The 23024-nt window shown below is 36.6% G+C and overlaps 1 pseudogene; it reads left to right on the plus strand.

Annotated features, from left to right (window-relative positions):
- The first annotated feature begins 461 nt into the window (after positions 1-461).
- Positions 462-23024, plus strand: part of LOC109438722 (proteasome subunit alpha type-1) — an 84324-nt pseudogene continuing 61761 nt past the window's right edge.

The raw sequence follows: 23024 nt of genomic DNA on the forward strand, positions 1-23024 counted from the left end.
GAGAGATCTGTGCATTGAAACATCTGATGATGGGCAAATTGCGGTGAACAGGAGATGGGGGAAGGAAGAAGTACAGAGGTGGGGGGCCACAGGATGCAGTCTGGAGATCACTGGGGTCCCAGGAGACAAGAGGAGAGAATTGAGAATGCCGGTGCACTCTCTGTGGCCTCAGCAATTCTTCCTCAGGGATCAGCAGGTAACACAGCTGAAACCAGTGATTGGGGCAGAGACCTGGGGGCAAAGACCAAATACAGCAGTGTGACAACTGCAGTCTAACAGCCCTCACTGCCAGGCAGAAAACAAAGCCATGCATACTGGGTGCCTCTCCCCAATCTCCCAGAGCTAGCTTCCCCCACACCTTCCCAGTATTAGCACCAGGTCCCAGGAAAAACGGTAGCAGTGTCAGATTAAAGAGAATATCTATAGCCCTGACAACTGGAGAGACAGTTTCTGAGCTGCAGATGAACAGTGAGGCTAATTCGAGTGACAAGGGAGAAGCTATAAAGGTGAGGCAGCTGTGGTCATGCAGTCACCATTACTTGGAAGAGAACAAAGTCACAAACCGACCAGGCACCTCTCCCAGGCCACCCTGCCATAAACTTTCATGTCTCATCACAGCAGGGGCACACAGGGCTACTGAGGCACACAGCTCTGCATCTGGCTGCAGGGACAGCATTAGGATTTCACAGGCTCAGAACCACATAGCCTATCTCATCCTCCCCTGGGGGTTGTGTTCTGAGACCAAGATGATATCTGACAAGACAAAAGATCAATCTATGATTAAAACACTTAATAAAATGTTTTACTTACCTCAACATAATAAAGGTCATATATAACCAAAAGTCAGCTAATATGGTGAAAAACTGAAAGCTTGTCCTCTAAGATCACGTAAAAAAAATTCCTTTGCAATTGCAATAAAAAGAATAAAATACCTAGGAATAAATTTAACCAAGGATGTGAAAGACCTATATACAGAAAACTATATGACATTTTTAAAAGAAATTGAAGAAGACACAAGAAAACGGAAAGACGTTCCATGTTCATGGATTGGAAGAATCAACATAGTTAAAATGAAAATGGCCTTATTACCCAAAGCAATATACAGATTTAATGCAATTCCCATCAAAATCCCAATGGCTTTTTTTTTTTTAAACAAAACAAAAAAATCATCAGATTTGTATGGAACCAAAAAAGACTTCGAATAGCCAAAGCAATCCTAATTAAAAAGAACAATGCTGGACATATCACACTCCCTGACTTCTGCTTGCACTACAGGGCAACAATAATCAAAACAGTATGTTACTGGCAGAGTCCAATGGAATAGAATTGAGAACCCAGAAATAAATGCACATAAATATGGACAGATAATTTTTGACAAAGAAGCCAAAAATATACAACGAAAAGAAGACAGCCTCTTCAATAAATGGTGCTGGCAGAATTGGAAAGCCACGTGCAAAAGAATGAAACTGGACTGCTATCTGTCACCATGTACCAAAATTAATTCAAAATGGATCAAAGACTTAAGCATAAGACTTGACACAATAAACTGCATAGAAGCAAACATAGGTACTAAACTTATGGACCTTGGGTTTAAAGAGCATTTTATGAATTTAACTCCAAAGCAAGGGAAGTAAAAGCCAAAATAAATGAATGGGACTATATCAAACTAAAATGCTTCTGCACAGTAAAAGAAACCATCAACAAAATAAAGAGGCAATCAATCGAGTGGGAAAAGATTTTTGCAAATGACACCTCCGATAAAGGGCTAATATCCAAAATATACAAGGAACTCATACAACTCAACAACAACAACAAAAAAATAGAATTAAAACATGGACAGAGGACCTGAATAGACATTTCTTCAAAGAGGACATACAAATGGCCAGTAGACATATGAAAAATTGCCCAACATCACTAATCATCAGAGAAATGGAAATAAAAACCACAGTGAGATATCACCTCACACCAGTTAGAATGGCTATCATCAACAAGACAAATAGTAACAAGTGTTGGAGAGGCTGTGGAGAAAAAGGAACCCTCATACACTGTTGGTAGGAATGCAGATTTGTGTATCTACTATGGAAGGCAATGTGGATGTTTCTGAAAAAATTAAGAACAGAATTAACATATGACCCAGCAATCCCTCTCCTGGGTATCTACCCAAAAAATCTGAAAACATTTATCCGTAAAGATGTATGTGCTCCGATGTTCATTGTAGCTTTATTTATGGTGGCCAAGACATGGAAACAACCAAAGTGTCCTTCGATAGATAATTAGATAAAGAAGATGTGGTATATATACAGAATGGAATAAGTATATAAACCACAAAAGAAAAGATGTGATATATATACTTCTGCCATAAGAAAAGATGAAATAGTACAATTTGCAACAACATGGATGAATCTTGAGATTATCATGCTAAGCGAAATAAGTCAAACAGAAAAAGTCGAGAACCATGATTTCACTGATATGTGAGATATAAAACTGAAAACAACAAATGAACAAGAGAAACAAATGAAGAAACAAAAACTCATAGACACAGACAATAGTTTAGTGGTTACCAGAGGGTAAGAGGGGAGGGGTGGTAGATGAGGGTAAAGCGGATCAAATATATGGTGATGGAAAGAGAACTGACCCTGGATGGTGAACACACAATGTGATATATAGATACATTTTAGAGTTGTCCACCTGAAATCTATGTAACTTTACTAACAATTGTCACCCCAATACACTTTAATTAAAAAAAAAATAAATGAAAAAACGAAGAATAAAATACCTAGGAATAAACTTAAGAAAGGATGTAAAGAACCTATACACTGAAAATTATAAGACATTATTAAATGAAATTATAGAAGACACAAAGAAATGGAATAATATTCTGTGTTCATGGATGAGAAATCAACCTAGTTAAAATGGCTATATTATCCAAAGCAAATATGCAGATTTAATGCAAACCCCATCTAAATCCCAATGGCATTTTTTTCAAGAAATAGAACGCCCCAAAAATTATCAGATTTATATGGAATCACAAAAGACCCGAATAGCTAAAGCAATCCTAAGAAAAAAGAATATGGCTGGAGTTACCACACTCTGACTTCAATCTATACAAGAAGGTGACATAATCAAAACAGCATGATATTAGCAGAAACAGAGATGAATAGAATAGAACTGAGAACCCAGAAATAAACCCATGTATATATGGACACATAATTTTTAAACAAAGGAGCCAAAAACATGCAGTGGAAAAAAGAAAGCATCCTCAGTAAATGGTGCTGGGAAAACTGGAAATCTTGTGCAAAAAAAAGAAGGAAGATTGCTATCTGCTACCATTTACCAAAATTAACTTGAAATGTATCAAAGACCTAAACATACGACCTGAAACAATAAATTGCATAGAAGAAAGCATAGAACCCATATGGACCTTGGGTTCAGAGAGAATGTTATGAATTTGACCTCAAAGGCAAGGAAAGTAAAAGCAACAATAAATGAATGTGACTGTATCAAACTAAAGGCTTCTGCACAGCAAAGGAAACCATCAACAAAACAAAGAGACAGTCAACCGAAAGGGAGAAAATATTTGTAAACAACACCTGTGATAAAGGGTTGATATCTAAAATATATAAAGAACTCATACAACTCATCAACAAAAAAAAGAAAAAATCCAATTAAAAAATGGACAGAAGACCTGTACAGACACTTCTCCTAAAAAGATACACAAACAGCCAACAGATATATGACAAAATGTTGAATTTCACCAGCTGTTAAAGAAATACAAATCAAAACCACAACGAGATACTACCTCACACCTGTTAGAATGGCTATAATCAACAAGACAAGAAACAAAAAGTGTTCGAGAAGTTGTGGAGGAAAGGTAACCCTCATACACTACTTGTAGGAATGTAAATTGGTACAGACACTATGGAAAACAGTATGGCGGTAACTAAAAAAATTAAGAATAGAATTACCATACAACACAGCAGTTCTTCTGGATATCTACACCAAAAATCTGAAAACATTATCTGTAAAGATATACGAGTATGTACCCCTATGTTCATTGCAGGATTATTCATGGTGTTGAAAACTTGGAAACAACCAAAGTGTCCTTCGACAGATGATTGGATAAAGATGTAATACATACATACAATGGAATATTACTGGCCATGAGAAAAAATGAAATACTGCATTTCCAACAACAACATGGATGGATTTTGAGATTATCATGCTAAGCAAAGTAAGTCAGACAGAAAAAGTCAAGAACCATATGACTTCACTCATATGTGGGATATAAAACTGAAAGTAACAAATGAACAAGACAAACAAACAAAAACTGATAGACACAGACAATAGTTTAGTAGTTATCAAAGGGGAGGGAAGTTGGTAGAGGAGCAAAAACGGGGTCAAATATATTGTGATGGGAGGGGAACTGACTCCGGGTCATGAACGCACAATGCAATATATAGATGATTTATTATGGAAATACATACTTGAAGCCTATATAATTTCACTAACCAATGTCACTGCAACATATTTCATAAAAATTAATAAAAAATAAAAGAATATACACCATCACCAAGTGGGATTTATTGCTGGAATGCAAGGATGTTCTCACATATGAAAATTAATCAATGTAATAATACACCCTATCAACAGAATAAAGAAGAAAACCACATGATAATCTCAACTGATGAAAATGTATTTTTAAAAATTCAACAGACTTTCATGATATAAAGACTCAACAAACCAGTACATGCATTAAACTACCTCAACATAATAAAAGTGTCATATGAAAAGCCCACAGTTAATATCATACTTAATGGTGAAAGACTGAAATTGTTTTTACTAAGATCCGGAAAAAGACAGGATTGCTCACCTTTGTCATTTCTATTCAACATAGTATTGGAATGCCTCGCCAATTAGATCAATTAAGAAAAAAAAAAGATATAATTCACATACAAATTGGAAAAGTAGAAGTAAAATTTTCTCTGTTCACAACAACATGAAGTTCTTTGTACAAAACTCTATTACACCCCCCTTAACCCACCCCCCAAAAAAACAAAGAAAAAAATATTATATCTAAAGAAACTAATTTGGAAAAGTTGGAAGATACAAAATTAATGTCAAAATCAGTTGTATTGCTATACACCAACAATAAACAATCTGAAAAGGAAATTAAGAAAATTTCATTTACAAGCCTCAAGCAGAATTAAACACTTAGGAATAAACTTAGCCAAGGAAGCAAAAGGCTTGCATTTAAACTACAGAATGTTGCTGAAAAAAACTGAAGAAGCTAAAAATAAATGGAATGATATCCTCTATTTATATATTGAAAGAACTCATATTGTTAAGCTATCAATACTACCCAAAGTATTCTCCAGATTCAATGCAATCTCTATCAAAATACCAATGATGTTTTCACAGAAATATAAAAATCTATCCTAAAATTCATTCGTGGAATCTCAATGTATCCCCAATAGCCAAAACAATCTTAAGAATAATGTTGGAGGTCTCGCATATCCTGATTTAAAAACATATTTCAAAGCTAGAGTAATCAAAATAGTGTGTTACTGTCATAGAGACAGAGATGGGGACAAATGGAAATTGAATATAGAGCCCAGAAATAAATTCTCATATATATGGTAAAATGATTTTTTATAAACTTGCCAAGGCCATTAATGTGGAAAGGACCATGTTTTCAACACCTGGTGTGTGGAAAACTAGATATTCACATATAAAAAATAAAGTCATACCCTGATCTTACACCATACACAAAATTAACTGAAAATGAATTAAAAAAAAACAAACAAAAAAACAACAAACAACCCAAAGATACGAGCTAAAACTATAAAACTCTTAGGAGAAAATATAGTGAGAAATATTCATTATACTGGATTTTTTTTTTTTAAGTTTTATACATGAAAGGACACTATCAACACAGTAAAATGGCAACCCAGAGAATGGAAAAGTATTTGCAAATCATATATCTGAGAAGGGGTTAATATTCATAATATATTAAAAATATCTACAACTCAACATTAAATAAACAATCTGATTTAAAAATGGGTAAAGACTTAACAGACGTTTGTCCAAACAAGGTATGCAAATGACCAATAAACACTGGAAAGATGCTCAATATCAATCATCACTAGGGAAACGCAAATAAAAACACAATGTTACTTCACATCCCGTTAAGCTGGCTGTTATTTCTTAAAAAGTGTCAAGGATGTGGAGAAATTGGAATGCTTGTGCATTACAGGTGGGAATGTAAAATTCTGCAGGCATTGTGGAAAATAGTATGAGTATTCTTCAAAAAATGAAAAATAGGATTACCATTTGATCAAGCAATTCAACTTCTAGGTATATACGCCAAAGAATTGAAAATAGGGACTGTTGAACAGACATTTGTACACACATGCTCATAGCAGCATTATTCACAATAGACAAAATGTGGAAGTAACCCCAGTGTCCATTGACAGATGAATGTATAAACAAAATGTGATATATAAATTGGCATATCATTTTACCATAAAAGGGTGAAATTCTGACATATGCTGAAACATGCATAAACCTTGAAGACTTTATGATAAGTGAAATAAGCTAGTCACAAAAAGCCAAATAGTATATACAAGATACCTAGTGTTAAACATAAGAAGCATTGAAACTTATAGAGAATTTTTGTAAGAGTATATGTGAGCCAAACTGATGACATGCCAGGAAGCAAAATCTCAAATGCTCCTGAGAATGACAATTTTGTAGTTTCTTTTATGCATTTGGAATATAAGGGAGATTACATGAACATGGGAGAAAGCAAGGCAGGGAAATCTCTATGAATGGATTACAGGATAGTTAACAAGATTATGTGGTCTCTTGAGGTTGGTTATGCTTCCCAGGGGCCTGAAAACGAGGCATTTCAAAGGCGTGTTAAACCTAGATTCACAGAAACAATGGATAGGGCTTCCTTAAGGCAATGATAAACCTTTTATAGCCCTGGGGTGTGACTACCCACCAGGCTCTGCCCAGTTGGCAATTTATTATCAGATCACTCTGTCAGGTAACTTTCAGTTAGATTTATTATAGAGCCCCTTTTTTCATCCACAATTCCCCCTTTTGGTCATAAATCAATTGCAAAGATGCATTAATGACCAACATTTTGGTGAGACAGTGTGGTCTCACAGTGCTAGGAAGACTCATTCTTAAAAGTCTTGGTATCTACATAATTTCATTGAAATGGGGGACCATTGGGGTGGAGTAATAGTGTAACATGGGCTATGAATTTAGACCAAATTTTCCCAAAAGGGAGGGCTGGTAAATGAAGGCACTCAGGTCTTATGGCCTTCATTGTGAAAAAACACTCTGAATCATTTCTATCCTGTAAAGTGTCATTATCTGTGTTTTGCCTTCTGCCACATTTGTTTGTATCTGGCATCTAGTATTACATTTACATAAACCATGAATAGAATACTAACTGTTATCTTATACATGTTCAGTAATCATAAATAATTGGACTATATAGAGAAATCCAAATAACAAGTATAATTGTTATAAAGACTAATATCATTAGCAGACAGGTAAAGACAATCAAACAAAATGGATTATGAGTTCAATATTAATCTTTAGGTATATAGGGACAGCTGTCTACCTCTGATGTCTGTAGCTTCTCATCCTAGAGAAGTTTTTGATGCCTGTTATAGATGAAAGGGAGTGTCAGCAACAAGGGTAGATGTCCATTCATGGTTAGGCACCTGATAAGGTCCCTTCCAATGAGGTTCAAAAGTGCCTTTTAGTTGATGTCCTTTCCAAAAAACAAAACAAAACAAACACACACACAAATAAACAATATTTAAAGCCTTTGTCTCCTGGGAACTTGCTGTGAAAGGAAACAGTTACCAACTTGGCATTTTCTTGAAGTGACTCTTTCAAACCTTGGCAATATTGTAAGATATCTCCTTTCAATAATGTCAGCTCATAAATTCCTTCATCTAAGTCCTGCTTAAATGCACTGTGATGCATGAAGGAATGCAAAAACTAAAAAATGGTGAATGAACCAGGGAACAGGGTAGAACCAAGCAGCCATCGGGTTTCCCATAGCCCCAACTATATGTTTTTTTATAACCATGTTTACCCATACAATATACGTTAGACATTTTCATCCCTTATTTTAGAATAATTTCCATGCAATTTCAAATCTTTTAAGGTGTTGCAGGAGCCCTTCTGAAACACTGCAAAGTTATTCCTACATATATTGAGATATTAACCCTTAAATTCTCAATGTCTAATGAAAATTAAGAATCAATTAGCATCCCTTAGCTTGGACATTTTACAACCTCTAGAAACATTTTTCATAAACATCAAAGTCAATTATTAACATGGACTTATTTTTGTAAAACCCAGGCAATATAAAGAAGTCTGTTTTACTTCAAAAAACTTAAGTTAGCTTTTATTTACTAAGGATTAATTTCAGAAATGTGAACTGAAAAACATGGATTGGTTTCTATATTTATGAGAATTTTATTTAGAGTTCCCAATTCTTACAAGTACATACCTTTAAATTAATTTTAACAATATCATCCAGAGGTAGAAAATTATCTCACATTTATAACATATGTATTTATAAGACACACAGACACAAGCAGAGACCTTTCAGCCAAGAGAAAAACTCTCTAGTTTATAAAAGAACAATTGGATTCAAATTTTGCCCTGGAGACATTTACAATTTATATCTGTCCTTGACAAGTCAAGTACCAAATGATCTTCCCTCCGTTAAAATAAAAACACTAATTTTTGATACCTCAAAGAATTGGGTTGACACCTAACGGACATCATAGGTTGATCTTTATATCTAAATCCTTTTTTTAAGATTTCAGAGAGCAATGAAATATGTTTTCCATTCATTATGCCTACTTTTATAGCCAGCTTTTTCTAATTGTGTGCACAAAACCTTAGAAGTATCAAAAGATCCTCATTTTGACCATTTTAGTATTAATGGGAGGCTGACTCAAAGGGCTTGTCAGCCTCAGAGGCATGATTTTCTACGTTAATTTGGACAGCTGTAGAGCCTGAAGAAACTTCTAAGGAAAATCAGCCCTTACACTCATGTCTCCAGATGAACCATGTAGGGCGGAGATCCCTATGGGACCACTTTATGCCCTAGAGGAAATTTTTCTTCAGGCAACCTCACAAAGATTCTTAGTCACTTAGGAATACCTGAGCAAGGGCCAGCAAGAGCTTACCAGACACTACCAGAACCGTGATGCTTTCCAAAGCACAGTCTCCTTTCTTGGGCTCCTCTCCCAGGGTGAACCCATTCTAGTGTCCCCTGCCCTTCTCACCATGGCTCCCACTGGCTTCTCCAGGATTGGCTGAATGACTCCCATTTCCCATCTCCACCACTCTAGATTAGGGAATCTGAACAACAACCATCACCCCACTGGCTATTTGAGTTGGGGAAGCGAGTATCCTTTCTCTTTCAGAGCTAAAGGGAGTTCAGTCTTTCATTTGACCAGAAAAATTTTGTTCAGACTCTCAGTAAGTAATCCAATTAAAACGCTGAAATTAAAAACAGCAACCCATTTTTATTTATTTTTTTTTGTGTGTGTCCTTTCCCTGGATTATCTCAACCGTATCCACTTTAAGGATTTTCTAAGAACAGGTCAAATAAAGTCATGGCCTGCTACTTAAAGCAAGAAGGCCCAAAATACCAAGAGAAACTCACCCAAGTTCACTTGAGGCCAAATGGGGAGCCAGTGGGACACAATGGGCCCTTGATTGTACCTAGCACCAGGTCCGGGTTTGCAAGGTGGGCCTGGGTGGGCTTCTTCAGAACACTGCTGACTATGCAAAGTAATGTCCAAATCTGGGGAGAATTTGTATGAGTTTATTTGAGCCAAATTGACAACATATGCTGGGTAGCTGGTATCAAATGCTCCAGAGAATAACAGTTTTGCAACTTCTTTTATGCTTTTGAAATTAAGTAGGGAACATAAAACAGATTACATGGATGTGGGAGAAAACAAGGCAGGATTGGATTACAGGACAGTTAACAAGATTATTTGCTCTCTTGAGGGTGGTTACTACTTATTTCAAAGATGTGTTAACCTAGATGCACAAAAACAAAGGACAGGGCTTGCTTAAGGCAAGGATAAACCTTTTACAAAAAAGTTATATTACCCAGAATGACATTATGCCTCAGCTGTTGTCTTCTTAAAGGAAAGAATCAGTCAAGAGACAGAGTTTGTACAACATAGAACAGCAAGATGTTTATTAGTCAAAGCGAGTACACTCCGAGGCATGGAGCGGGCTGACTCAAGACAGGGAAGCAGTCACCCCCTTATATTATGTGAGGGTTTTTATCTCTATGGGTAGAATTGCCTCCCCAACTCCTTCTCTATTATCTTTCTCTTTCTTTGCTGAGGTGTCCCATCCTCCCCTCTGGTTTTCAACATTGTTTCTCAGAGTGTAAGCTGGTAATTTCCTATGATTTATTTGAGAATCTCATTAAAAATGGTCCTGAGAATGGAAACTACTTGGCCATAAGAAAAGATGAAATACTGCCATTTGTAACAACGTGGATGGATTCTGAGATTATTATGCTAAGCAAAATAAGTTAGACAGAAAAAGTCAAGAACCATATGACTTAACTCATATGTGGGATACAAAATAGAACAACAACAAAGGAACAAGACAAACAAAGAAACAAAAACTCATAGTCAAAGACAACAGTTTACTGGTTACCAGAGGGTGAGGGGAAAAAAGGGTGGTAGATGAGGGTAAAGGGGGATCAAATACATGGCGATGGAAGGAGAACTTGATAGGGTAGGTAGATAGATAGAAATGAACAGGAGAAGAAGAGATTTAGCCCCAATTAGAAAGTCCCTTGCTGCGGCTCTTACTTGGGTCAAGACCCCTGGCAGCTGCCCAGCAGGACTCCAGGCTTACACTTACCTCTAAATCAGAGATGTGTTGTTAGAAGTCAGAGAAGCAGGGGTGGGGGTGGGGAGGTGGGGGGGTGGGCATATTCTCTTTGTCAGGATCATCAGTATCTTTCTAGACCAACAGGATTCCAGGTTTAAACATACTCCTAAAGAATGTGTTTACTCATCCCCGCCCCCCAACCAAGGGGATGTGTTTATTCATGTCCCTAAATCAAAGGGGTGTGTTTGCACATGCCCCTAAATCAAAGAAATGCATTGTTAAGAGAAGACATCCTGCTTATCAACACATCCTGTTTGTCGCCAATACCTCACTAGCCCAACAGGATTCCAGATTTACACATACTCCTAAGGAATGTATTTACTCATCCCCCCCCCCAACCAAAATCAAAGGTGTGTGTTTACTCATGCCCCTAAATCAATGAAATGCATTGCTAAATGCCAGAGGGCTAGGTACCTCAGGGGGAGAAAGAGAGATAAGAGAAGGGCATTCTACCCACAGAAATAAAAGCCTTCATACAATGTGAGGCAAGGCTGCTTCCCTCTCATGGGTCAGCCCGCTCCAAGTCTTGGTGTGTACTTTTACAAACAAACTTCTGCTGTTCATGTTGCACAAATTTCCATCTCTTGATTGAATTCTTTCCTTCAAGAAGACAAGAACCAAGGTTATCGTCATTTTCCTGGTAACAAACTGACTCTGGGTGGTGAACACGCAATGTGATATATAAATGATGTATTATAGAAACGCCCACTTGAAACATAAAATTTTACAAACCATTGCCACTCCAATAAATTTAATAAAATAAATTTTTTTTAAAAATGGTCCTGAGAAGCAGGATGTATATTCTGATAAGCGGAATGGTTTGTCTCCCTCTCCAGCATTTTTCCTTGTTGTAACATCATCTTATTCTCAGTATCCTGCTGAGCAAGCAAGATGTTTGTGCCCCAAGTGAAAGCAGCTGCAAGGGGTCTCCTAACTGGGGCTAGTTCCCTCCTTCTCTTGCTCATTTCTACCTTTCTGCCTACCCTATGAAGTTATATGCCTAGGGATTGACTTCCTACCATAACCTGCCCAATTAGGAATTTTTCATCAGATCACCCTCTGTAGTTATTTTCCATCGAACCCCCCTTTTTTTTTCACTCACAGAAGAAAACTTAAAATTCAAGGAAAAGGAAAACTAAAATCCTGATAGAAAATTGGGAAAAGACATAAACACATAATTCACTCACATACATAAACAAAATATAAAATTAGTCCTCAAACATATTTTAAAAGTTCAAACTCAATTATAATTAGTGAATTATAAATTAAAACAACACTGAGATAATGTGTTTCACTCATCAGGCTGGCAAAAATTAAAAAGTATTAAAATATTCTGTTGACAAGTTTATAAGGAAACAGGCACTCTCATATTGTTGGGAATGCAAATTGGATATTTGACTGAAGAAATTTCTAAGCAAAATTTTGAAGGAATAAGCTAGTTTCTCTTGAATGCTTGTATTAATAGTAAAGTGTGAGAAGAAAGAAATTATTAAATGATGGATTGATTAATCAAAATGCAAACATAACTTAAAAATTTGGAAAATTCCCCTACTAGTATCCATATTGAAGAAAATAAGAAAGCTTGTTTGGGAGAGAATACAAAAGGTATGGCCAGGATTCCATAAGGAGATTGGTATGGATCAGCTATCTCAATGGAAGTTAGAAGCTATTTGTCAAGACAGTGGGGAGTTTGGTGGGCCATCTAAACAGAAGCCAGGACCTACTATCCAAGAGAACGAGAGAATGACCCAGTAGGCATTTCAAAGGTCTTCGGCGCTACCTCCCCCATTAGAGGCCTGGAATGCAAGGTCTGAGGGGCAGAAGAATTTTATAGGGGAGACTGAATTATTCTGGCCTGTCTCACATAAGGGGCTCTACTCCTCACATTCAGTTGCCATGCTCCACAGCCACCCCAGGTGTGCTTCAGGCTAAGATAGCCACCCCTCTGGAGGGCACGGACAGTAAACCTTGACAGCATCAGCTTTCCTGCTGGCACACAGAGTGCAAGAACTATAGGGACATGGTTACTCCACCTCGATACCTGGGAGAGCCAGGGTGTGAAGGAGGAAAACCTCTGTAGGGATGGGGACCACAGTGGGGATCTCTTGCTAGGGCAATGCCTAGTGGAGCCATGGGTGTGGGGTGGCCCTGCTACCCCATCCTAGGAGATCTATAGACACGGAACTCTAACCTATGAGAACTGCAGTGAGGCTGTATCCCTCAAAGCCATGGGAAATCCTCACCCCAGTGTTTTTCAAAGGCAAGACCCTTGCCCCAGTGGGCCTTATTTATTTATTTATTTTTTTATTTGGACCTGCTACCTCTTTCTTTTTTTTCATTTCTCTCTTTTGGGAGAGGAATGATTATCTAATCCCTGTCCTATCATAATGATTTAGAAGCACATAACATGTTTGATTTCACAGGTTTATAGCTAGAGAGCAATTGGCCTTAGAATGAAGGGTACCTTGAGCCACACACATATCTGATTTAAATGATATTTAAATGATAATTATATTTGGATTTAGACTTTGAACTTGATGCTGGAATTAGTTAAGACTTTGGGGGCTATTGGAATGGAATGAGTGTATTTTGCATGCAGAGGAACATGAATTTTGGTGAACCAGGGGAGGAATGCTATGATCTGAAGATTTGTATCCCCTCAAAATCATATATTGAAACTTAGCCCCAAGGTGAGTGTGGGGGCAGAGCCCCAGAAAGTAGTTTCCAGGCTCTCAGCCTCACATAAACAGGTGCTGGCTCAGGTAGTAAATGGCCAACTGTGATTGCATGGCCATCAGCTGTGGCTAGTTGGCCGTCAGCTGTAACCAGTGAGCCATTGGCCACAATATAACTGCTGTGGCTACGCTAGAGGAGAGAGAAAGAATGGGGCTAGCAAGAAGATGGCGGCTAGGCTGGCAAGCGTGGATGGCGGTTTGCGGACAGTGTGGATCCAGCCTCCAGTGAGAGTATAGTGCCGCCAGAGAGAATATAGTGGTATGACTCCCCTACCTATGGCTCCGTGGGTGTTCCTTTTTGGCCTCACCATATCCTGCGTTCTTGTGTGGGGAGCGGGACCAGAGACCCCGCAGACCTCCCTGCATGACAAATGGCGGAGCGAGCAGGGTCTCCCGCACGACAGTGATGGTATTAGGCGATTGAGCTTTTGGGAGCTGATTATGTCATAAAGGCAGAATTCTCATGAATGGGATTAGTGCCTTTATTAAAAAGGCTTCAGAGAGATCCTTTGTCCCATGCACCATGTTAGGACACAGGGAGATGGCACCCTGATTTCACACTTCTCATAGGTGTATGGGTTAACAATTTTGAAATTACTTTAGATGTATATTAAAATTAAACTAATAATCGTGTGTGTGTGTGTGTGTTTAATAGACAATAAGAGCTATTTCTAACTGCTGGAAAAATAAGTTATAGGCAAGAAAGAGGAAAACCTAATATAAAGCCTATGTTTTGTTAGAATCAGAGACATTAAATATAAATCCATTGGCATATATATGTATATATATATATATATATATATATATATATATATATATACACACACACATATATATATATATTCAATATTCAATAGGTACTGAATTAAACAGAGACACATGTATATTGTGGGCTAGCTCTGTCTCTTGAGAGAGTAGAGAATCAACGTCACTTCAATAGCAATGAGCAAATCTAGTGCTAACACCTTAGTTTCTAAATACTGTTCTTCAATACAAAGGTCCTGGGATCCTTGAAGAAGTGACTGAGGGCGGCCAGGTAGCTCAGCTGGTTAGAGCGCAAGTTCTGAACAACAGGGTTGCTGGTGCGATTCCCACATGGGCCAGTGAGCTGTGCCCTCCACAACTAGACTGAAGACAATGAGCTGCCACTGAGCTTCCTGAAGAGCAGTTGGATGGCTCAATTGGTTAGAGTGTGACCTCTCAACAAAGTTGCCAGTTCAATTCCCTGCATGGGATGGTGGGTTGCGCCCCCTGCAACTAAAGATTGAAAATGGCGACTGGACTTTTAGCTAAGCTGTGCCCTTCACAACTAGACTGAAGGACAACGACTTAGAGCTGATGGGTCCTGGAGAAACACACTGCTCCCCAATATTCCCTAATAAAATTTATTAAAAAAAAAAAAAAAAAAGAAGGAGTGACTGAATGTAGGGATGGGGTTGGGGCAGGAAAAATATAAGATTAATTTGGGATACCTTGTGGTGTCAGAAATTAAGAAAGAGGACTTGTTGAAAAGACACAGGAGCCTAATTTAAGGAGTGCCTAGTAGCCAAAGTTGTAAAGTTTTAAGCAAGAAAAAAAGTAAAGATAGTATAGTATAATATAAAAATAACATGAATCCATGTGTCCATATTTATATAAGTAAACAATTAAATAAGTAAAAATATTTGAGTAGGGACAACTCTTCTTTATGAAAGAATTGTAATTTAAAAATTAGGAGAACTAGCATAAAAAATAAAGACTAAAGAACTGTAACAGATTGGAGGAGACATATAAACTAAATGTCATGTGGGTTTCTGGATTGGATTCTGAAAGAAAAATGGACATTAGTAGAAAAATTGTGAAAATATAAATAAAGTCTGTAGTTTAGTTAATAGTTTTGTCCAAATATTAATTTCTGAGTTTTTTATAGTTCTATGGCTATGTAATGTTAACATTAGGGGAAATTCTAACTGAATACATAGCTGTATGGATCTGAGGATTTCAGTTCATGTCAGTTTAAGAAACATGCAGTAAATATCTATTATGTCGAAAACACTGTGATAGATGCCAAAAAGTGTATGGCGAAGAAACACAGATTAGTAAGGCATAGGCCCTGTCATTGAGGTGTTTAGAGTCTAGTGGCATAAAAAACAATCACATAGTCCAATAATTTTACTCTAATTTGATAAGCAATAATATAATGGTTTGCCCCAGGAATCATGGAAGCACAGAGGCAAAGCTCTTAGTTTAATCTGGGTGTCTAGAGAATACTTATTGGAATAGATAACTTCTGGGCTAAATCTTTTTAGAGGAATATGAGTTTTTCAGGAAAAACATAGCATACATTGTGTACTTTAATAATTATTTTTATATTTGCCTATTCGCTAATCAATTTCTTCATATTGGCTTATAGATTTAAGATAACTTTATGATTTTAGTGAAAATATCAAAGAAAAGTAGGTTCTCCAGTTCTTTTGGCTTTATCTATGCACAGCTACCAACACAGACTCTGATATTTTGCCTGTCTTCGTAATTGATTTCAAGTGTCAAGCTTGAAAGTGTCAAGAATTCAAGTGTCAAGAATTGATTAAGTGGTAATCCAAAAAAATTACCAACATTGTGCAAACAAATATTTCAGTGTGGTGTATTCTATTTGATCTCATTCATGGTCAGGGGAGAATCAGATTGCAAAATCATTTATCTCCCTTTCAGTCTTCCCCTCTTTAAAAAATTTGCCACATCAATTGCTGCGTCCATATTAAGTGCAACAAATAGCAATTTTAACTAACATATCTATTTAACTTCAGCGTTAATGCTCAATTGTTACATCCGTAGCTTTGTACACATTTTATATACATAACACTTGCCACAAAGTGAGCCCAATAAGGTCAGCCAGATAATTACCAGTCTTGTCACACACACATCAGCTCTACAATTATCCTTAATTAATTAGAACCTTGATGCAATCACCAGAGGTAATCAACAGTAATCATTTTGAACTGCTCTCCTTTGATTCCCCCAAAGTGTCAATATTGGAGTATTATTTGATTTGAAGCAAGTAACTATAAATACAAGAGTCTAAATTCTCTTTAATAATTTATTTTAAAGAATTTCTCAGCAACTACTCTCATTAATTTTTTCTAGCAGTTATCACTCCAGAAGGTTTAAGTGCCCATGATGAATAGAGAGTGAATGAAGTGCCAGGAGGAGTCAGCAAAGATGTTGACAAAGCATCTGAACTTTGTGACAGGTAGTGATCATCAATAGAAATAATAATACTTAAACATTTTAAGCATTAATAGATATAACTGCTCATGAACGCTCTTTAATTAAGGTGTTGTAGAAAAATACAGTTGCTTACAGAAGGGAAAACTGAGCGAAGTTAAAAGAAAGCAGACAGAATTAATCACAGGCAAGTGACAGTAACTCATTTTCATGGTTAAAGCAAAGGGTGCACTGTCAATGCAACAAAACAATGGTGGTTAAGCAGTGGATTTTGGAGGACATTAAAGATCAAAATGAGAGATCATCCATTGTCTTTAAAAATTGTGAAGTGGCACAATCTTTAGGGGAGAGTCACAATTTTTAAATTACACTTAGAAACAAATACTACCATTGTCAGGCAGATTTAGAAAGGGAGGCAGTCATGAGGAAGACTATTCCAATTATTTAAGGCTGGTGAGAACAAAAGGGAAAGAGAGAAGACTAAGGCATCAGCAAAAAGGAATGGATGGTAATTTGTACTAGTCATGTCCAAGATCTGGAGGTATGAAAGTGACTTTCTGTGACTACTGGTACAATATATGGGTAGTAAGATGAGTGTTTATCAGTTAAGGTTGTGGTCAGCCAAAAGTAATAGGACCCTCCAAAAAACAAACAAACAGTAACTTAACAAGTAGTTTATTTCCTTTTTGTTTCTTATATATAAGAAAACTTGGGGTAGGCAGTCCATAGCTGGTATAGCCATTCAAGGGTATTGCCAAACACCCTTTATACAGAGGGTGCCAGAAAAACGTATATACATTTTAAGAAAGTAAAAAATTGTATTAAAATTATACTGATGGTAACCACTTTGAACACCTCTTGTAATTGCAAAAGTCAAACGTGACTTGTATTCATCTTTTGTTATGAGTATATATTGAGTATTACAATTTCAATAGTTTTTTTCTTTCTTAAAATGTGTATACATTTTTTTTTGGCATTCTCTGTATATTCCTGCTATATTAGTTTCCTGTGGCTGCTATAAAAGAACCCCGCAATTTAGCAGCTTAAAACAATACCAATTTATTCTATTAGACATCTGTATGTCAGAAGTCCAAAATGAATCAGGTAGAGCTAAAACCAAGGTGCAGTTATAGCTGTTCTTGTTTTTTTATCTTTTTTTTTTTTCTTTTTTCCCCTGGAAGCTCCATGGGACAATCTGCTCCTTTCCTCTTTCAAATTCTAGTGCCTGCTGACATCTTTGGGGGGGCCATTATTCATACTGCCAGATCTTCTACGCAATCCTTAATGTGTACCTTTGATCTAATTTCTGTAGCTCTAGGCATTTCAGGAAAAAAAGAAGGAGGTGGCTAAGCAAATACTAGGGAAGTGATTCTAAAGAACACTTTCCCAAAATTCCCCCGAAACTTCCACTTTTATTTCATTTACCAAAACTATGTCACATAGCTAGTCCTACATAGATGCAAGGAAATTTGAGAAGGCAGTATTTTACTTTCCAGCTACGTTAGAGGAGAAAAGAAAAAAAAAAAAAAAAGAAAAAAAGAAAAAAAAAAGGGGGCTGGGAATGAGTATTGAGCAAGCCAACCAAGAGTACCTGCATTTTGTAGGAGTCCCAGCATATATGTGTGTGTGCCCCTGGGGACATATATACACACATATAAGTCTTATTCATTCCTCAGTTCACGACATTTTCTAGTTTTTATGTCCTTGGGCTAGGAAATGAGGTGAAACAGAGGTAGAAAAATGAGCGAGAAGAAACTGGGTGTAGGGGCAAAACTTCCCTTATTTCCTTCTAGGTTCTTTGGCTGGTCTGATAATTAAGTTAACATGAGAAAAATTAACAAGAGAAAAATAAATTCCATACATACAGAAGCTCCATAAAAATTTGAGACTCCCTTGCAGTCAGGTAATTGAGGCACCCTTAGCTAAGGAGAAGGGGTTAGGGGTCTGGAGCTTCAAAAGGGAAGTAGACAATTCACAGGAAGATGAAAAGATCAAATATTTTACAAACAAATATTTCCCATGCTATGCACATAAGTCTTTCTGATATAAAAAGAGTGTGTGTGTGTGTGTGTGTGTGTGTGTGTGTGTGTGTGTGTGTGTGTCTGTGTGTCTTGTAACGGCTCTCCTCCTGGTATAGACCCCCTATCTTAAAATTCTTTTAAGGCAGTTAAAAAAAAGGAAGAAAAAAAAAATCTCTTTCTAAGTCTGCTGGGCCCCAATTGTCTTCAGCTAGAAATAATCCACATGCCACCGTGGCACATTCTAGGGTGACATATCCTGTTCCCCTCTCAGAAGTTAGGACTTGGCTGGTAATAGAAAAGGGAAAGTTAGGTCGATAAAATCATTAATTTGTGGGCTCTTGAAATTCCATTCAAGACATGTTCTGATGAAACAATTGTCCTATTCCTGAAGAACATGTAACAATATCTGCAACTGCATAAATACCTAATATCTTAATACAAAAAATACTACAAGTCCTAAGAAATCCAAATGGAGTTTAGATGTTTTAAACTCAAAAAGAATATGTCCTTCTCAACTTTAATATTTCTGTTAATTTCTGATGACTTAGAAAGCTTGTCTCTAGGAAAAGCTGTATTGGATGACCAACAAAGATAGACATATCTGTTGGCCATTTATCATACGAAGTAGAAATGTTAGCTAGATTACCATATAAATGCTTTTTTTTCTACTTACATTCTTGTCTAATACAAACACACCTAGGACAAAAGACAATGAAATGTGATGATACTCTGGAATTTAGACACAAAAGCCCTGCACATTTAAAATTCAATGACAAGGGTAATAGGGATTATTGAACATCTGATCTTAAGCGCTTGACTCTGGAGTCTCTATGTAGTCAGGATAGGGACTTATTATTCTAGCTTCAGATTTATATGTTAACCAATATGTTTTACATAATTTTTACTCTTGTTGATTCTCCTTTAAATTTGTAGTTGAAAGGCAAATTATTTGCTCTTCGCAATGTAGTACAGGATCCAATTTTCTTTTTTAACATAGATTTCTAGTTCTTATGGTCTCTTTAAAAAGAATCAAATCATTAAAAAATGCGACAATTTAACTTTCACTGATGGGTAACGATGAAATAGGAATTTAAGTACTTAAAAAAAATTACAGCTGTCACAAGTTTGCAAAAAAAATGGTCCCTATGAGACAGCAGCTATTAGATAATTCTTAAGAAGACAATTTATCTGAACATTTAAAGCAGAAAAGGTAACTATGTCATACATTTCCTTAGGTATTGGTTGATTGTTAATAAATGCAATTAATGTATAATTATAATATTATTAACATGTGTCACATTCTATTATTCTGCAATGTATTGTTATATCTATATGTTAAGTGCAGTAGACATACATACTAAGGAAAGCTGCTTATACTAAGTTAAATGATACTTAACTGTGATTCAGTAGAATCTGTGGATTCTACTGGTGTCTGTAAAGTCTGCTTACCTTTCAGCACTTATTTGAAGAGTGGCCATATATTAATGTCCCACAAAAATGTTTCTTCATCTTTTAAGTAATATTTTCATTTTCAAAAATTTTTAAATACACCTAATTTCAGGGACTATGAAATGGAGTCTTTAAAACAAGCTTTCTTAAGATCCTCTTTTTATTTGGTCATTGTTTTCCAAGTAGCTCTGATCTCAGGATCTCTACTTCACGTCAAAATATCCCCTGTGTGACACAATTCTGTCATAAATTACTGAAGCTCTTGGTACTGACATTTAACCTCAGTGCTATTCAGTGTTCTTAGTCATTAAACAACACCTCAAAATCTTACCACCAAGCTATGGCAGAATTCTCAAGTTAGGCAAGAGACTGCCTGATTTAGCCTGGATGGGTCCCCATGTTGAGAGACCTGGCTTACTCAGTGTCCTTCATTAAATCCACCATTGAAGTGGAAGTTGAAAATATGAAAAACAATAATGACGGAGCATCTACCTCCTGCACTACTCCCAGAGAGTCAATTAGGCATCGGATACTCAGTGACTTCTTTTTAGGCCAATGAAGCAGTAACTTAGTTAATGGCATCCCAGTGGCAAAGAAGAGTTCACACAGTTTCCAAAAATGCCCAAATTTCTCCCAGAGAGTAGTTTACACATTATAAACACATTATAAAAATCTAGCTCAATCATTACAGGCCAAATAGTCCATTTATAAAATGTTAAGAGGTTTTGATGCTGTGGTAGACAATAAAATGGGTGTAGCTACTTCATGAGGGTGAGTAATGATTTCAAAGGCAACCAAAATAGAAAACTGATTATAATACTGAAATATGCAGTGAGTCATATATGCAACTTATAAGCTGCATGCCTGTATGAAATATATAATATCATCTAGATGTAATTCATGGGAATATGTAAAATGATACAAATTATCAGGCTCAAGAGATAGAATAAGCAACAATTTCTACAACTCACAGGAGTTTAGAATATCTTTGTCATTTTACGTTAAATGATTCAGTTAAAAAACATTAGGCCATTTAAAAATTAAGTATTGCTATAGGTATGATAATTCTTCTCTTAAGTAGCTTTTACTTAATAGAGAAGAAAGAATACATGCAAAAACATTCAGAATGAAGATAGGGACTGCACCTACACTATACCTTGTCTTCTTAATGGTCTGAATAACACCATAGTTAAATATTCATCTGGGTATTCTCATGGTTATTTTAAATAATTTAATAAATTATACTGAAAACTATTTATTTTGCAGTTGCAACAAAAAGAATAAAAACCTAGGAATAAACCTAACAAAGGATGTCAAGGACTTATACACTGAAAACTATAAGACATTATTAAAAGAAATTGAAGAAGACACAAAAAAATGGAAAGACATTCCATGTTCATGGATTGGAAGAATCAACATAGTTAAAATGGCCATATTACTTAAAGTAATACACAGATTTAATACAAGCTCCATGAAAATCCCAATGGCATTTTTTCAAGAAATAGAACAAAAAATCATCAGATTTACATGGAATCACAAAAGACCCCAAATAGTCAAAGCAATCCTGATTGAAAAGAACTAGGCCGGAGGTAGCACACTCCCTGACTTCAATTTATACCACAAAATGACAATAATAAAAACAGCATAGTATTAGCAGAAAAACAGACATGCAGGACAATGGAACAGAATTGAAAATCCAGAAATAAATCCACATATATATGTGCAGATAATTTTTAACTAAGGAGCCAAAAACATAAAATGGAGAAAAGACAGCCTCTTCAATAAATGCTGCTAGGAAAATTGGAGAGCCGCGAGCAAAAGAATGAAACTAGACTGCCACCTGTTACCATATACCAAAATGAACTCAAATGGATCAAAGACCTAAACATAAGACCTGAAACAATAAATTGAATAGAAGAAAGCTGTCATGCAAGGTGTCATGCGGGGTCTCTGGTCCCGCTCCCCACATAAGAACGCAGGACATGGTGAGGCCAAAAAGGAACACCCACGGAGCCATAGATAGGGGAGTCATACCATTATAGTCTCGCTGGCGGCTGGGTTGGAGACACAGGAAGCAGGAGCCAGACGATCCACAATCCACACTCTGCTAGCCCCCATTTTCTGCTAGCGTAGCCACGGCAGTTATATTAGTGAGCAATGGCTCACTGGTTACAGCTGACGGCCAACTAGCCACAGCTGATGGCCATCCAGTCACAGTTGATGGCCATTTACTTCCTGAGTGAGCACCTTTCCATGTGAGGGCAAGAGCCTAGAAACTGCAATCCTGGCTCTGTCCCCACAAAAGCATAGATACAAAACTTATGGGCCTTGGGTTCAGAGAGGATTTTATGCACTTGACCTCAAAGGCAAGGGATGTAAAAGCAAAAATGAATGGATGGGATTATATCAAACTAAAAAGCTTCTGCATAGCAAAAGAAACCATCAACAAAACAAAGAGGCAAGCAATCAAATGGGATAAGATATTTGCAAATAACACCACTGATAAGGGGCTAATATCCCAAATATATAAAGAACTCATACAACTCAACAACAAAGACACAAACAATCGAATTTAAAACATGGGCAGAGGACCCCAACAGACACTTCTCCCAAGAAGACATAGAAATGGCAACAAATATATGAAAAA

This window comes from Rhinolophus sinicus, chromosome X (genome assembly GCF_036562045.2).
Source record: "Rhinolophus sinicus isolate RSC01 chromosome X, ASM3656204v1, whole genome shotgun sequence".
Classification (NCBI taxonomy): domain Eukaryota; kingdom Metazoa; phylum Chordata; class Mammalia; order Chiroptera; family Rhinolophidae; genus Rhinolophus; species Rhinolophus sinicus.